General features: G+C 46.3%; 1 protein-coding gene across 1 annotated transcript in view; it reads left to right on the forward strand.

Moving 5' to 3' along the window:
• Window positions 1-12,412, forward strand: part of C3H6orf118 (chromosome 3 C6orf118 homolog) — a 582,436-nt gene that overhangs the window by 345,722 nt on the left and 224,302 nt on the right. The window lies entirely within an intron of this gene.

Genomic DNA, 12,412 nt, shown 5'->3' on the forward strand with positions numbered 1-12,412 from the left:
AGTCAACTTTGGCGTCACGAACAGGATAACGTGCCCGGCTCCCACCGGGTACTGTGCGCCTGAAAAGACTGTGTGTTTGACTGTAAAACTGCCGCCATTGAGACTGCTGAGCGCAGGAAGAAAGGGGGCGTGCCCGAAAAAGAGCGCGAAGGTAGCGCGCCATCAGAGCGGAGGTTCGTTAACCCCGCGCGACTCTGCAGAGATTTTGAAAAGTGAACGGAGCCTGGTAAGGTCCACTAAGGGGGAGGAAGATGTCCGACACAGAGGGAGAGCAGGTGGCTGCCATAGCCCGAGACGCCGCAGCACCGGCCCAAGTAGTCTCAGTCGCCGTCACCCCAGCCCCCGCTGTAGCGCCGGTAATGCCGATCACAATGCCGTACATCCCAGGAGCAGAATGGCTGCTGCAGTACTCCGGGGAGTCACATACCCTGAGCGACTTAAGAGAAAGACTGCACAGCTTGTTTAGAGTATATCCTCTGACTGAGAGCCAGAAGGTGGGCATATTAATGGGGAAGCTAGCCGGCGCGGCCCAGCGTGAAGTGAAGTCCTGGCCTGACACAGATAAAGGGACAGCAACCCAGATACTGGCTAAGTTAAAGAGTACTTTTGACACCCGCACTGCAGCAGAAATAAAGATGAGATTCTTTGGGTGCAAACAATGGGCCACAGACAGCATACGGGACTATGCCTTAAACTTGCAGGAGGCCCTGAGAGCAATTAAACAGGTGGACCCAGAGAGTGTACGTGAAGAAGACAAGCTCCTAACTGAGCAGTTTATAGAAGGGCTCCTGTCAGATGCTCACAGGACACAGCTGCGTATCATGGTCCTGCAGAACCCTGCTCTGGACTTTGCAAAGTTTAAGGACCAGGCCATCCGGGTACTGAGAGAATCTACACCGAATGACACAGTACCCCTCCGGTTTCTTGCTATCACGTACCCAGAGGTGGTGCCTGCAACACGAGCCGCTGCAAGGGCTGAGGCGCAGACCCTGGATACAGATCTCACTGCAGAGCTCAGACAGCAGGTCCAGGAACTGACCAAGTGTTGAGGAGAGCCATAAGATGAAATACTTAATTAACCTCTTGACAAGGCATTGTGGGAAATATGTTGATTTGCCTTACATAATTCAGGTTTCAGATCATATACATGACACAGATATAAAGATGGCCACCATTTCCTGTTATCTACACCTTGCTTGGAATGCAAGGAATGTCCAGATGAAAGAAGACCACCATATAAGGGAAGATCCCTGGTCAAGCTGGAAGACATCCCAGACCAAACCATCAGCATGGATGCACCAGATGACGTCCCTCCCATCGTCATGGTTTCATCCACTGGAGTCAGACCTGCCCATCAACAGCAACACGGATCTCCCCATTGGCTAGCCCATGAACTGTCCCACTAAATGGGCATATCTGAACTTGTGTACGCCCCTAGCCTATATCAGAGGACGCATGAGTCTCCTCAGTCTGTTTTGGTGCCATTTTCTACTGTGACCAAGAAGAGATTACACATCCGACTGTGTCTGGTGTGGATTCTTTTATGCATGCACTTGGCCCATATCAATTCGGCCAGTCAGTAGGCAACTAGTGATCTCTGGTTAAGAGTTCACCTTAACACAGGAACTGACCAAGACAGTGGCTGCCCTCGCAAAAACAGTTCAGTCTCTACAAGTGACCCCATCACCTGCAAGAATCGAGTTGGCCTCCAGTCCAGATGACGTCCCGTGGATGCGGCAAAGGAGGATTCCGCCGACCCGAGGAAAAGACACAGACCGGTATGATTCAACTGGACAACCGATCTGCCGCCGCTGCAGCCAGGCGGGCCACCTTGCAAGACACTGTCCTTTAAATGGGCCAAACCTGGGGCCAGGAGCCAACCCCCAGGTGTAAGGAAGCCCGGCTCAACTCCCAGTCGCAGCAAGTATGTGGGAGGACGACCGGTCCTTCCTATTGTGCTGGATGGGATCCCTTTGAATGCCCTCCTGGATACGGGGTCCCAGGTAACAACCATCCCTTATAAACTGTACAAAAGATATTGGGCTGATTCAGACATTGACCATGGCCCAGATGATGATTTAACAATTGTGGCCAGTAATGGTCAGCCCTTGCCTCAAATTGGGTATAAGGAGGTAACCATTAAAGTGGGGCGGGTAGAATTGCCATGTCAGGGGAGGATAATTGTAGATATTGATCGCAAAGAATCTAACCCACTGCTAACCATTGGTACAAATGTGATGGAAAATTGTCTTGCCGAAGTGATAATTTTGTTGCAGCAGGCATCTGAAACTGCCAGCTCCTGGCAGCAGCGTGCCCTACAGAGGGAAATCAGAGCCCTGATGAGGAGGCAGCAGGTAGAGCTGGCCAGAGGAGAAATTGGCAGTGTGAGGGTAAGTGACCCCTCCCCATTGCAATACCCCCAAGAAGTGAAATGTTGATATGGTATCGGGCAGCAATAGGCCTCAAGGGTCAGGATTACCCGGCCTTGGTAGAACCGGTGTATTCAGACAGCAGGCCTGGAGTCCTGATAGCCAGAGGGGTAGCAGACGTCCGTAAGGGAAGAGTGCCCGTCCGTGTCCTGAATTGTGGGGAGGAGGAAGCCAAATTGCCCCGGTACGCCACCGTAGCAAAACTGTACACTGTCAGTAACAATACCATCAAAGCAGTGGAACCCTTGATCCCGTCCGACCAGGCGGAAGACAATGGCTCCAAGGGACAGCTGGAGGACTGCTGCCAAAAATTACATGTGGGCACCGACTCCACCCTCTCACACCAAAAGCATGGGGTTTACCGGGTGGTACAGGAATACGAGCGGGTCTTCAGCAAACACCCCCTAGATTTTGGGCAGGTAAAAGGGGTTAAACATCAAATTCCCACTGGTGACCATCATCCCATTAAAGAGAGATACCGCCCCGTACCCCCAGCACAGTATCAGCGTGCCAAAGAAATGTTACGGGAAATGAAGGAGGCTGGGGTTATCAGAGATAGTTGTAGCCCCTGGGCAGCTCCACTAGTGCTCGTAAAGAAAAAAGATGGTACAATGAGAATGTGCGTAGATTACAGACAAATTAACCGCATTACACATAAAGATGCTTATCCACTACCCAGAATAGAAGAGTCACTAACAGCCTTAAAGGGGTGGTTCACCCATATTTTTTATTGTCTAGATCGATATTATATTGAGAAACAATGTTTCTCTCAAATACCTTATGTTGTCAATAGTGCCTGTGAGAGGCGCTATTGCAGACCGCAGCTCCCCGTCCAGTGACGTACCCGTCCAATGCTGCCACGTCACATCCGTGCGGCCGGCTACAGTCTTCCAGACTCTGAGCTGTGAGCGGTGTTTCACTGCTGTCACAGCCCATTTGCTCCCCCCTCCCTCCTCCCTCCTAGCACAGCACGACGCGTCTCCTGCTCCCCCTTCCCTCCTCCCTCCTAGCACGGCACATCTCCTGCTCCCCCCTCCCTCCTCGCAGAACGCTGCAAGCAAGAGATGTGCTGTGAGGGAGGAGGGAGGAGGAGCAGGGAGAAGATGGGCTCAGAACGCAGCCGGCCGCACGGATGTGACGTGGCAGCATTGGACGGGTACGTCACTGGACGGGGAGCAGCGGTCTGCAATAGCGCCTCTCACAGGCACTATTGACAACATAAGGTATTTGAGAGAAACATTGTTTCTCAATATAATATCGATCCAGACAATAAAAAATATGGGTGAACCACCCCTTTAAAATCAGCTAATTATTTCTCCACCCTGGATCTCACCAGTGGGTATTGGCAGGTTCCCGTGTCAGAGGCGGACAAGGAGAAGACTGCATTCACGACACCAATGGGTCTCTGCGAGTTCAATTGTATGCCGTTCGAGCTCTGCAACGTCCCAGGGACATTTCAGAAATTGATGGAGTGCTGCTTGGGCCATTACAACTTTGAAACCGTGCTATTGTACCTGGATGACGTCATAGTCTACTCCAAGACCTACGAAGACCACCTGAGGCACTTAGCAGAAGTGTTTGAGTCCTTGTCGGAGTATGGCCTGAAGATCAAGCCGTCCAAATGTCACCTCTTGAAGCCAAAGGTACAGTACCTGGGTCATGTGGTCAGCGCAGAAGGTGTGGCACCTGATCCGGACAAAGTCACAGTAATCAAGGACTGGCCAAGACCCACCATGGTAAAGGACGTGCGGCAGTTCCTTGGGCTGGTGGGCTACTGCCGAAGGTTCATTGATGGTTTCACAAAGATAGCAGCGCCTCTTCAAGATCTCCTGGTGGGCCAGCCAAAGAAGGCTAAGAAGCAAAGCCCTCCATTTGAATGGAACAGCCAAATAGAAACATCTTTTGTCTGGCTGAAAGGGGCTCTCACGGGAGAAGAAATTGTGGCCTACCCTGACTACAGCCAGCCGTTTGTACTGTACACAGACGCCAGCAACGTGGGACTGGGAGCAGTCCTGTCCCAGGTGCAGGGAGGCAGAGAGAAGGTGATAGCTTACGCCAGTAGGAAGCTTCGTCCCACAGAAAGGAATCCAGAAAACTACAGTTCCTTCAAGCTGGAGTTCCTCGCTATTGTTTGGGCAGTGACTGAACGCTTCAAGCACTATCTGGCGTCGGCCAAGTTCACCATCTTCACGGACAACAATCCGTTGACACATCTGGCAACAGCCAAGCTAGGTGCGTTGGAGCAGCGATGGATGGCCTAGCTGTCTAACTTTGACTTTACCATCAAGTACCGGGCTGGCAAGAAGAATAACAATGCTGATGCGCTGTCCAGAATGCCTCACTTACCCGAGTCTGGAGAAGACCTGGATGAACTCGAAGAGATAGAGTTACCGGCTTTCCATCACCAAGGTGTCTCCCAGTGTGAGCATGCTGTAGGAGGGAAGCACTCGAGCCAGCACGAGGTCTCGGTCAACCCATTACTCCACCATAATTGGGAAGAGACACAGAACGGTAACCCGGCCATGCGATTGGTCAAAGAAAAGCTAGCACAAGCTGAGACCCATCTCAGTCCAGATGCTCCACAAGAAGCCCAGCAGCTGTGGAAGGAGAGGGGACGACTGATCACCTACCAAGGCAAGCTATGCAAGAGATATGTCAACTGGCGAACGAATGAACTCGTCTGGCAGATAGTGGTCCCACAGAGGGATGCTCCAATGGTCCTAGCAGCTTACCATGATAAAGCAGAACACTTCGGGTGGAAGAAGTTGGAGACCCTACTCCGCGATTGGTTCTACTGGGTGCACATGAGAAAGGCAGTCGAGAAGTGGTGCCGAGACTGTGGTCCGTGTAACCTGAGGCGGAAGGATGATACCAGCCAGAGGTCTCCCCTACAGCCAATTGTCACGAAGCAGCCCCTAGAGTTACATAGTTACATAGTTACTTAGGTTGAAAAATGACCTAGGTCCATCTAGTTCAACCTTCCTCCACCAGTTCTACATTTAGTCACTAAGTCATTTATAACCAACAATGTTTTGTGTACTGAGGAAATCATCCAGCCCTTTTTTAAAAGCTGTTATAGTATCTGCCATTACTACCTCTTGTGGTAGTGTATTCCACAGTCTGACCGCTCTAACTGTAAAGAACCCTTTCCTATTTAGGTGTCGGAATCGCTTTTCTTCCACTCGCAGTGAGTGCCCCCTGGTCCTTAGTACTGTCTTTGGAAGAAATAAGTCATGTGCCAGTCCTTTATATTGACCACACATGTATTTATACATATAAATGAGATCTCCTCTGAGACGTCTTTTTTCTAAGCTAAACATATCTAACTTTTTCAACCTGTCATCATATGGGAGGCCTTCCATTCCTTGTAATAGTCTAGTTGCCCGCCTTTGAACTGACTCTAACTTCTGAATGTCCTTTTTAAAATGTGGAGCCCAAAACTGGATCCCGTATTCCAGATGTGGCCTTACAAGTGATTTATAGAGGGGTAACAATACGTTGGGATCACGGGATCTAATCTCTCTTTTTATACACCCTAAAATCTTGTTTGCTTTAGCAGCTGCTGCTTGACATTGAGTGCTGCTGCTCAGCTTATTTGTAATGAGAATACCCAAGTCCTTCTCCTGTTCTGTAGTCCCGAGTTTACTTCCATTTAATGTATACGCAGCTATAGGATTACTCCGTCCTAGGTGCATTACTTTACATTTATCAACATTAAATCTCATTTGCCAAGTATCTGCCCATCCAAATAAATCACATCAGCTGCATTAACAATATCCAGGTTTGAACTTACCCCCTCATAGAACCCCAACAGGTTGGTTAGACACGACTTATCTTTCATGAATCCATGCTGTTTGTCAGTTATCATATTATTTTCTGCAATATATTTTTGCATGTCATCCCTTATAATGCCCTCAAAAACTTTGCATACTACTGATGTCAGGCTTACTGGACGGTAGTTGCCTGGATCTACCCTCTTACCTTTCTTAAATATCGGTACCACATCAGCAATCCTCCAATCCTGAGGCACCAACCCTGTTACAAGTGAGTCTAAAAAGATGAGATACAGCGGTCTGTCGATTACGGAGCTCAATTCCCTCAATATTCGTGGATGAATGCCATCTGGCCCTGGGGATTTGTCAATGTTTAATTTACTCAGACGTAGGCGTACTTCATCTTGTGTTAAATTAATTATATCGGGTGGTGGACTTTGATTTTTCACTTGTTGAATGATCCCTGGTACAGTCAGTTCCTTGGTGAATACAGATGAGAAATGCCTATTTAATATCTCAGTCTTTTGTTTGTCCTCTATAACTAACTTGTTATTATATTTTAAGGGGCCGATACTATCCTTTGTTTTCCTTTTGGCATTAATGTATTTATAAAAGATTTTGGGATTTATTTTAATGTCATTGGCGATTTTTGTTTCAGTAGCTAATTTTGCTTGTTTGATTTCTTTTTTACATTTCCTATTGATATCTTTATACTCCTGCAATGCTATTTCTGTATTCTCAGCCTTTAAGATTTTAAATGCCCTTTGTTTTTGTTTTATTATACTTTGTACAGTCTTATTTATCCATAGTGGTTTCTTTTTATTCCTGGACATTTTATTACCAGAGGGTATACGTTTTTTACAGGACTCTAGTAGTATATCCTTAAACTTACCCCATTTATGTTCACTATCCCCAGTTACCATGACTTTGTCCCAATCTACACATTTAAGCTCTTCCCTTAATTTGTTGAAATCAGCTTTCCTAAAATTCCAGGTTTTAGCATTCCCCCTTTGAAATGTTCTATTGAATATTATGTTGAAGCTTACCATATTATGATCGCTGGTGCCCAAGTGACCTGTAGATCTGAAATTGTATCCGGTCTATTTGACAGGACCAGATCTAGCAAATTATCTCCCCTGGTCGGTTCACCTACCATCTGAGAGAGGAAATGGTCTTGAATGGTAGATAAGAACTTACAGCTTTTAGCAGAACCAGAAGATTCTATGTCCCACTGAATGTCTGGATAGTTGAAATCCCCCATAATAAGAACCCGATTATTATTATTAGCTTCCTTTTCAATTTGTTCCAGCATTTCACCCTCTATTTGTTCAGGTATGTTAGGAGGCTTATAGCAAACTCCAATTAGCATTTTTCCATTATTCCCCTCCCCATGTACATTTACCCATACTGACTCTACATTGTTGCTGTTCCCCTCAATGTCATCATACAACACAGGTTTTAGGTTAGATTTAATAAATATACACACCCCACCACCTTTTTGGCCTTTCCTGTCCTTCCTAAATGTACTATAACCCTGTATGTTTGTCACCCAGTCATGGCTTTCATCCAGCCAGGTTTCCGTAATGCCCACCACATCATAATCCATGGTTGACATAAGAGTCTCCAATTCATTCATTTTGTTTGCAAGACTTCTTGCATTTGCCAGTAGACATTTAATCCTATTAACACCTTTATTACTCCTAGCCTCCCTATGTTCCTTGTATGTCCCATCCCCCCCTAATCCTTCATTGACCCCTACCGTCTCCCTGTCTCTATCTGCTCTATCTATCCCCTTATTTGCTCCACTACCCTCCCTCCCCCCCGATCCTAGTTTAAAAGCTCCTCCATCCGTCTGACCATTTTCTCCCCCAGCACAGCTGCACCTTCCCCATTGAGGTGCAGCCCGTCCCTACCGTAGAGCCTGTAGCCGACTGAGAAGTCGGCCCAGTTCTCCATGAACCCGAACCCTTCCTTCCTGCACCAATTTCTAAGCCACATATTTATCTCCCTAAGCTCCCGCTGTCTTTCTAGTGACGCTCGTGGCACCGGTAGTATTTCTGAAAACACCACCTTGGAGGTCCTGGACTTCAGCTTCTCACCTAGTTCCCTGTAATCATTTTTAAGGACCTTCCACCAGCCTCTAACTTTGTCATTAGTACCAATGTGCACCATGACCTCTGGGTTTTCCCCAGCCCCACCCAGCAATCTGTCTATCCGATCCACAATATGCCGAACCCGAGCACCCGGCAGACAACACACTGTTCGGCATTCACGGTCTCGGCGACAGATGACCCTGTCTGTCCGCCTAATTATAGAGTCCCCTACCACCAACATCTGGCTGGGCTTTGCTGCACTCCTATTTCCCTCCTTCCTACAGCAGTTGTTTTCCTGGTTGCTAGGAGCAACATCCTGCTGTAGTGACCCTAGTCCAGGCCCTTCATTCCTAATATCAGCCAAAGAGGCATATTTACTAGGTTGTGCCAGGTCAGGACTAGGCTCCCTGACACTTTTCCCCCTACCTCTTCTTCTAACTGTTACCCAGCTACCTACCTCTGGGTCCTGATCTTCCCCACTTCCACCCTCCTCCATATCACTGGCCCCAGCCAGAGAAAGCTCAGTGAGCTCTAAACTCCTCTCCAGGTTTGCAATGCCCCTTAGTGTTGCAAGCTGCTTATTTAGATCAGTTACCTTGGCTTCCAAATACGCAACATGCTTCATCGAGTGCAGACATATTCACCCTCGAACGGCTGCTCAAGGCATGCATACATCTGACAAGATACACACCTGGTAGCATTGTCCATGGAGCACCTATCAAATGGGGATAAACAGTAAAGTAGAAAAACAAAGAGTAAAAAACGAAAAAAACCCAATGGGAAACGTATAAGGATAAATTCAAACTATGTTCTTGTGTCAAACTATGTAATTGTGTTGAAACTATGCACTTATCTTAAATTCAGCATTTTACTTCAGTTCAGCACCTCGCTCGCTCAGCACCTTGCTTCACTGGGTGGTTTATATAGATGTACAATGACTATCAGAAGCTGCTAGAAGCTTCTAGAAACAGGTGTGACTAATCCTACTAATTAAATCACAAGACTAACTTTTTTTTTTTTTTTTTCCCTTTTCACAGAATCACAAACAGACACACAATTCCCTAATGAAATTCAACAATTACAGTTATCACCACTATGTAATTGTGTTGAAACTATGCACTTATCTTAAATTCAGCACTTTACTTCAGTTCAGCACCTCGCTCGCTCAGCACCTCGCTTCACTGGGTGGTTTATATAGATGTACAATGACTATCAGAAGCTGCTAGAAGCTTCTAGAAACAGGTGTGACTAATCCTACTAATTAAATCACAAGACTAACTTTTTTTTTTTTTTCCCTTTTCACAGAATCACAAACAGACACACAATTCCCTAATGAAATTCAACAATTACAGTTATCACCACTATGTAATTGTGTTGAAACTATGCACTTATCTTAAATTCAGCACTTTACTTCAGTTCAGCACCTCGCTCGCTCAGCACCTCGCTTCACTGGGTGGTTTATATAGATGTACAATGACTATCAGAAGCTGCTAGAAGCTTCTAGAAACAGGTGTGACTAATCCTACTAATTAAATCACAAGACTAACTTTTTTTTTTTTTTCCCTTTTCACAGAATCACAAACAGACACACAATTCCCTAATGAAATTCAACAATTACAGTTATCACCACTATGTAATTGTGTTGAAACTATGCACTTATCTTAAATTCAGCACTTTACTTCAGTTCAGCACCTCGCTCGCTCAGCACCTCGCTTCACTGGGTGGTTTATATAGATGTACAATGACTATCAGAAGCTGCTAGAAGCTTCTAGAAACAGGTGTGACTAATCCTACTAATTAAATCACAAGACTAACTTTTTTTTTTTTTTTTTTCCTTTTCACAGAATCACAAACAGACACACAATTCCCTAATGAAATTCAACAATTACAGTTATCACCACTATGTAATTGTGTTGAAACTATGCACTTATCTTAAATTCAGCACTTTACTTCAGTTCAGCACCTCGCTTCACTGGGTGGTTTATATAGATGTACAATGACTATCAGAAGCTGCTAGAAGCTTCTAGAAACAGGTGTGACTAATCCTACTAATTAAATCACAAGACTAACTTTTTTTTTTTTTTCCCTTTTCACAGAATCACAAACAGACACTCAATTCCCTAATGAAATTCAACAATTACAGTTATCACCACTATGCAATTGTGTTGAAACTATGCACTTATCTTAAATTCAGCACTTTACTTCAGTTCAGCACCTCGCTCGCACCACCTGGCCCTGGACAACGTGAAGTTAACACCAAGCCGGTCAGGCTATGTTTACGCCCTCACCATTGTGGACCATTAGTCTCGTTTTCTGGTAGTAGTGCCTGTGAAAGACCAGACAGCCAGAACAGCAGCTCGAGCATTTCAGGCATACTTTTGTCGACCTCACGGATATCCTGAAAGAGTACTGACTGATCAAGGCCCTGCATTCGAGGCAGAAGTGTTCCAAGAGTTCTGTAACATGTACGGCTGTTAGAAAATAAGAACAACACCGTACCACCCTCAAACCAATGGATTATGCGAGAAGATGAACCATGTGGTAATTGATATGCTCAAGACTCTACCTCTGGAAGAAAGAAACCAATGGCCAGAGAAGTTACCAGATCTAGTGGACTTGTACAATAATATCCCAGTAAACTCGACCAACTGCAGCCCTGCTTACCTGATGCGAGCAAGACCTGGCAAGTTACCTGTAGACTTTGAGTTGGAAACTGTGTCACCTGAAGCGGTCCAAGAGATAGAGGATTGGGATACAGAGCGACAACAGCAGTACCGCAAAGTTCAGGAATGCGTAGAAAAGAGTCTGTCCCAAGCAAGAATGAGACAAGAAAAGAACTACAATCAAACAGCCCCAGCAACTCCCTTAGCACCTGGAGAACAGGTCCTCAAGAAAAAGCGGAGAGCGCATAAATTAGATGATCAGTGGGAGAATGAACCCTACACCATTATTCCCTCCAACTTTGACAATAGTAAAGTATGTCTCATAAGCAAAGATGAAGGCAAGACCTATCAAGCAGTTTCTAGAGACCGCCTGAAAGCGTGCCCTGAACGGTGCAAAATCCAAAAGGAAGTAGAGGAAGTACAAGAAAGTCCCCAAATTCAAGAAAAAGAGGAAGAGATGATCCAAACAATACTTGGAAAATTCCCCAAAACTTGGACCCGAATAAATAATGCTATAGTGGTACCAGTCTTGACGTTCCCGCAATTGGTCGAGCCAGAAACAGAAGAGGTTCCAAATCCACCTAAGGAACTGTCCGTCCCAGCACAAGATGACACGCCAGCAGTGGACCAGGAGAATCAACCCCCTGCCAGTGGTGAACCTGTCGTACCCTTGGAGAATCTCAGACCACGTAGGCAACCATCACGCATACCTATCAGGGTTAGGTCTACCAGTAGCACTGAGGTAGTGCATACACCAAGTAGTCAGGGACAAACACCAGAGCTACGCAGGTCCCAACGCAGCACTCGGGGACAGCCCCCTCCAAGGTATAGAGAGTAATAAGAAAAAGTACCTATTAGAATGTATATAGTTATTTAAAATGTCTGTATTGTTGTGTATAAAATGCTTTTTATTTAAATGATTAAGTAAATGGACAATTGGGCCACTGGACTATGGGTGGCCAACACTTTAATTGTACATAGTTAGCACCAGTGTGCTCAACACCCCTGAAGAAAAACCCGTCCGGCGTGCATAGAGTGGGGTCATCGATGCTCTGACGCACGCCCAGAGCCTACGTTGGGGGTTTTATCGCGGCGGGTCCCCCATGGAGCAGTGTAATGGACACAGGGAGGCCACACTAGACTCTTATAGTTGTTATTTAAGTTGTATTTAAGTTGTAACGTTTAAGTAATGTGCCTCCCATAATGGGATGAAATGTTCTGACATGTTATGTTTTTTTTGTTTCTTCAGTCCAGGAGTACTGAGTTTAACTAAGGGGGAGTGTGGCGCCCCAGGACCTGGTCGCCACAACAGCATTGCCCCTTCAAAGGGTTAATGCTGAGCCTGGAGGTAATTGGGAGGTCTATTGGCCAGTAAGTTCAACATCCAACGCAGTTTCTCCCTCAGGCCAGCAGGGGGAGCTCTGAACCTGGAGTTCCAGGGAGCATTCCTCAAG

The sequence above is a fragment of the Anomaloglossus baeobatrachus genome, chromosome 3, assembly GCF_048569485.1.
Source record: "Anomaloglossus baeobatrachus isolate aAnoBae1 chromosome 3, aAnoBae1.hap1, whole genome shotgun sequence".
NCBI classification, from domain to species: domain Eukaryota; kingdom Metazoa; phylum Chordata; class Amphibia; order Anura; family Aromobatidae; genus Anomaloglossus; species Anomaloglossus baeobatrachus.